The sequence below is a fragment of the Sinocyclocheilus grahami genome, unplaced genomic scaffold, assembly GCF_001515645.1.
Source record: "Sinocyclocheilus grahami isolate Dianchi unplaced genomic scaffold, SAMN03320097.WGS_v1.1 scaffold282.1, whole genome shotgun sequence".
Lineage (NCBI taxonomy): Eukaryota > Metazoa > Chordata > Actinopteri > Cypriniformes > Cyprinidae > Sinocyclocheilus > Sinocyclocheilus grahami.
This window is the reverse complement of record NW_015505461.1, coordinates 676,432-682,420: the sequence shown is the minus strand read 5'-3', so window position 1 is coordinate 682,420 and position 5,989 is coordinate 676,432. Positions and strand designations below refer to the sequence as shown.

Sequence of the window (5,989 nt, the reverse complement as noted above, 5' to 3'; positions counted from 1 at the left end):
TTCATGCTACCCTGACTGGTCTACCGTATCTGGGTCGCCCTGAGGGGTTTCCCGATCACCAGGATATCCCCTCTTGCTGAGGCATCGAGCGAGAGGTATAGGTGGCATTACGAGAACCTTCCTGTGTAAATGCTGTCTCGGGCAGTGCTCCCCTCACCTTTGAGGGTTGTATTTGAGCTTGCCTCTCCCGTTTGGCCCAGTACTTCCGGGTATCTGTGAACAGATGCTCGAAAACTCTAAAATCCAAATACTATGGTAAGTGCACACGTTAAGCTTTGTGCACTTTTCCACATAGCCACATAGCTGGTAAGTGTGCACATTATGCTTTGCACACTTTCTAAAATCTACATAGCTGGTAAGTGTGCATTTGCCCACTTGCCCACTTTTCTGAAATCCTGTATGTTAAGGGTTACTATTAACACTATTAACCTTGTTCCCTTTCTCTGAGTTGGTTTAGACCCCGGTACCTTGGGCTCCACTCATCTAGTGTGTCTCTGTCGACACACTCTGGAAGTTTCGTTCCCCTCACCATTGAGGGTTATTGTGAGCATGGTGCTTTCTTTCGAGCATTTAATTCTCTCTGAGGAGTTGGATTCCTCGCTCCATGGGCTGTTCTCATTGTAGTGTTGAGCAGTGCTCCCCTTTTATCAAGGGGTTACCTGGAATGAGCACACTATTCCTCTGAATTTGGAGTTCTCCTCTCAATAATGTCACTGACAGCCGTCTAACGTCCCAGGGGGGACTCCCATAGCAATATGGTAGAGTTGGTTCTTAGTGCTCGCCATGGTTCTGGCTTGCACTCCCCTCAGCATGGTGGCGTGGGTATACCGTTCCCCATAGCGACCCCTAGAGGACGCAGTTCAAAGTTCCCATGAAAGGGAATGTCTCAGGTTACTTATGTAACCATGGTTTCCTGAGTAGGCAATGAGACACTGCGTCCTCTAGGTTTCTTGCCATGCTGCGGACACAAGCTTCAGACGAAGAAGTGAATGACGTGTGCTCCCGGCGCCTATTTATACTATAGTCACACCGGTAGTGACGTCATAGCTGTTGCCGGCCAACGAGTTGGTGTTTTTTCAATGTATGCTTCAGACACGGGTCACGACGAGGCGTTCCCCATAGGGACCCCTAGAGGACGCAGTGTCTCGTTCCCTACTCAGGGAACCATGGTTACGTAAGTAACCTGAGACGTTCTTCAGACTGTGGTAAGACTCCCATTACTCTGAAGACTGATCTTGGATCAGACATTGTTCAGCCAGAGCGAGTAGGGGAAACTGCTGTAGAAGGTCCTTCTTATTCACCTTGCCCATCTGATTTCTGGGCATTTCTTCCACAAGGATCAGCCCTGTGGGAATGGTGTATGGAGCCATGTGCTCTCTGAGAGAAGAAACCAAAAGAGAAGACCAACTTAAAGACCCCCTGAAATAAGAAATTATGGATTTCAGCTGTCCTTTCACAATTGTTGTTTGTTAGATAGTCCCCAATGAGATCCTGGGTAAGCCCGTGGCAGATGGTGTGATATAAATTCTAGCTAACAGCGTTAGTGTCAGAAATAATTAGTCAAACAAGAATTTGAATTCCGTCAGAAGCTAAGATTCATCACAAATGCGATGTCTGAATTAATTTATTGGTGATCGATGAGCTCGTTCCCTACTCAGGGAACCATGGTTACGTAAGTAACCTGAGACGTTCTTCAGACTGTGGTAAGACTCCCATTACTCTGAAGACTGATCTTGGATCAGACATTGTTCAGCCAGAGCGAGTAGGGGAAACTGCTGTAGAAGGTCCTTCTTATTCACCTTGCCCATCTGGTTTCTGGGCATTTCTTCCACAAGGATCAGCCCTGTGGGAATGGTGTATGGAGCCATGTGCTCTCTGAGAGAAGAAACCAAAAGAGAAGACCAACTTAAAGACCCCCTGAAATAAGAAATTATGGATTTCAGCTGTCCTTTCACAATTGTTGTTTGTTAGATAGTCCCCAATGAGATCCTGGGTAAGCCCGCGGCAGATGGTGTGATATAAATTCTAGCTAACAGCGTTAGTGTCAGAAATAATTAGTCAAACAAGAATTTGAATTCCGTCAGAAGCTAAGATTCATCACAAATGCGATGTCTGAATTAATTTATTGGTGATCGATGAGCTTGAGACCTTGTGAAACTGACCATAGACAAAACATTTTCTCTAATACCTGCCTAGAACCCCTGAAATTGCAACATTTACTTGCATCATGTTATAACGAAACATGAAATCCAGCTTTCATAAATAGTAGCATTTGTACAAATGTACTTACGTAGACCATGCTTCAGATCTTTTTCAAGACTGAATAACGAAATCTTAAGTTCTGTCAATTTTGTTGCAGATGGCAAAATCACAGAAATTGTTTTTATAAAATTAAATTCTAGGAGTGGAAGGAAATAAAATATGTGTCATAATTTAATGCTTCATGTTGTTTTATATGGAACATGTCGTGAAAATGTCTCCAGGCAAAGCAAAGACTCTAATGATTTTGTGCAGATGTGAAACGTCACAAGTGAAATACACACATAAATACATAAAATACCAAAAAAAAACAAAAAAATAACTCTTGCATATCTTTTAACAAAGCCGCCTTATTCTCTTTGGAACTTATATTGTATGAAACGCTGCCAGATATGTGGAATTCGATTAATTCCACAAACAATGAAATCAGCATGAAATAAAGACAAATACTAAAAGGCAGAGTGGAGCGTTGAGATAATTAAATTTTTTGCATTCTTGCCTGACTCTTGCGTTTGTCTACAGGCCTGGAGCCGTTTCTATCATCTTACATTTTTTTTGTGTGTGCGAAAATATTTTTTATTCTGTTTTCTTCTAAGTCCCTTCCAGCAAGGTGTCTCTCTGTTAATGCCTCCTCTTTTCTTTCCCTCCCTCTCTTTTTTCTCTTCCCTGCAGTGGTTTGAAAATTCTGAATGGCACTTCTCACTCTTGAATATTCTATTCTTTACTGTAGCCACATTCTCTTTGTGTGTGTGTCTGTGTGCAGTGTTTGTGTCACTTTCAGCTCATCATTTACAGTCTTTCTATGCCCTATGACATACATAGAGTGATGGTTACACAGAATGAAAGCTGGAGTTAAAGCACTGGGGAGTGAGCATCTCTCTCTTTCTCTGCGCATGTTGCTCTTTGCTGGGCTGTGCTGGAGGGGCTGGGACAGGTCAGAAGGGCCACCTCTAAAAACACACACAGCATCGCACCAGCAGGGCACAGCACTGCTGCCAACACCCCCACAACATATGGAGCTCACACACACATAGAGAAAGTAAATGCCCTGAGCTACTCCCTGTAAAGGGACATGTGTCTCCTGACAGAACTTACATCCAGGCAAAAATGGTACATTTGGGCAACAAAAGTGACATTTAAAAAAAGCGAGAGAGAATGAGGTATAAAAAAACAGGCAATGCTAAACAAAACCCACCAGACGCTGTTTCTTTCTTCTCACCATCATCGGTTTCTTTCTCCACCCCTTCACCCACAAAAACCACATCTGTTCTTGCAGCATGCTCCTAAATGAGTTCTTGTCCATGAGTTTGTGCCTACGTGTGTTTATTGTTATTTATAAAGAGGCTTTTAAAAATCCTCTTGAGGCTAATGCATGTCCTGAGGGAGTCCAACTCGACATCTGACTCAACATGCTACACGCACGCTGACGCAAGCCCAAAAAACACCACAATAAACTACTTGCAACAAGGCTGCTGGTGCATTTCAGCAACATTTCATCACCTGCCTATTTTTTCTTTTTTGAGTAAGTTTAAGTGTGTCTTGCTAGATGCTGATTGACACTAGAAAATTTTGGTCAGGTCATATCGCATTCTGACCTCTAGGGGAGCTGTAGAAGGAGAGCTCAGATGTTGAGCTGTTCTGTGAGTTTTACAAAAAATAAATAAAATAAAATCACACACAATTTAGAGTTGACAGAGCTACAAATGTGCTGATCATAAATTTCTTCATATCAGTCAATATCGATAATTATCATGATAAATGTCAAATATTTCTTTCTTTCGAGCTTAAAGGCAGATTTCTTCTCCTGAGTTTTTTTTTTGTCAGAACATGACAAACGTGAATATTTCACAAATCAAAGGTACAACATTCAAAACATTTATAATGATAAAATATTTGTTTCTATATTAGAATATGCATGAGTAAATTAAGTAATATTTTTTTTCAGTGTTATTTCCTTAAAATATAAAATATCTTAATAGGAAATTAATTTATTAGTTTCTGCATGTTCTAATGGGTGATATTGTTTCAAATCATGAAATAAGTTTGTGTTCCCTGACTTTGATGGCATGATGCAGATGCACATTTATGTTCATTAACAGAAACCGTTACATCTGTATAAACTGTAATTGTTATACTGTCATTCTCCTTAGTGCCTGTAGGTGGCACAACCACTAGTGATTATTAGTAGTTGTGTTCCTTTAAAATAAAGCAAGTGAAGAAGTTAAGTACCCACGCGTGGGGCTGTGTTATTTCTCGTAGTGCATTCAAGAGTGTATTCTACATGTTATGATAGTGAAAACAGGTGAGACGAGGTGGATTAATCTTCCAGGAAGCTACCACAGTGAATCGTGAGTAGTTAGGTGCACCTGAACTTTTATTTTATTTTCTCTGCGAAGCTAAAGTGAGCTAGGTTAGATAGAATGGCTGTTACTATAGGCCATATAGAAGCTTTTGATGAAAGCGTCGAACCATGGACCACCTATATTGAAAGATTTGAGCACTTTGTAGAAGCTAACAGCATTAATGCCGAAAAGAAAGTGCCTGTGCTACTCAGCGTGATTGGAGGAAAAACATATGGATTACTCCGAAGTCTGATTGCGCCGGATAAGCTGAGAGAGAAGAGCTTTAAGCACATCACAGACACGCTACAGCAACATTTTTCTCCGAAGCCCCGGATCATCGTGGAACGTTTTTGTTTCCATCGGCGGAATCAGGAGGAGAGCGAATCAGTGACACAGTATGTTGCAGTGCTTAGAGGACGATCAGAACACTGTGAATTTGGGGTACATTTGGATGATCCACTTCGCGATAGATTTGTGTGTGGCTTGAAGAGTGAGGCTACACAAAAGCACTTGTTGACTGAAACTACGCTGACGTTTCAAAGAGCAGTGGAGCTGGCGGTCTCCATGGAAACAGCGTCACGCGAAGCGCACCAACTCAGCGGATCACTGACGGTAAATGCAAATCGTAAATGCAAATCGGTAAATCTTTATCAAAGACTAAGACGTCAAACAACAAATGTAAACGATGTGGAAAGGACAACCATAATGATGATGACTGTTGGTTTAAGGACAAATATTGGAATACATGTGAAAAAAGGGCCATATCAGTCGCGTTTGCAGGAAGAGTAACAATGACAGAAAAACAAGAGTGGAAACAGAGTAAAAGCTGCACGGCCAACGAGAGAAACTAAGCAGAAAGGCTATGTCAAGAGAGGAAGTGTACACCATCTTGATGCTGAGGCAGCATCCAGTGATGATGAAACAGACTCTGATTTAGCCCTGTATAAACTGTCACAGCCAGGAGAAAAGTCCAGTATCATTGTGAAACCAGAAGTTGAAGGAATGCCACTTGAAATGGAATTGGACACGGGAGCAACAGTGTCTTTGATTTCAACAGAGACTTATGACAGAATACTGAAACACCTGCCCTTATGCTCAACTGACATTGTTCTTCGAACATATACAGGGCAAGCATTGCACCCTGAAGGTGTAATTAGGGCCTTTCGCACCGCAGGAACCTTTTCATAGTACCAGAAATAATTGTGGAACTACCCACTTTTCGGCGTGTTCTCACCGCCGGAACTGGGAGCGATTTTAGTACCGGACTGCCTTTTTCGAGAACCAAATTAGCTCCTACTCCGGAGCAGGGTCTAACCAGCACAACTGGTACTAATCGTGACGCAAGTAGACATCGATTGGCCAAACGTGTATGAAAACGCCCTCACCCG

At 42.1% G+C, this 5,989-nt stretch overlaps 1 pseudogene; it reads right to left on the bottom strand.

Annotated features, from left to right (window-relative positions):
• Positions 1 to 1,217: 1,217 nt before the first annotated feature.
• Positions 1,218 to 5,989, bottom strand: part of LOC107600358 (acyl-CoA synthetase family member 3, mitochondrial-like) — a 120,041-nt pseudogene continuing 115,269 nt past the window's right edge.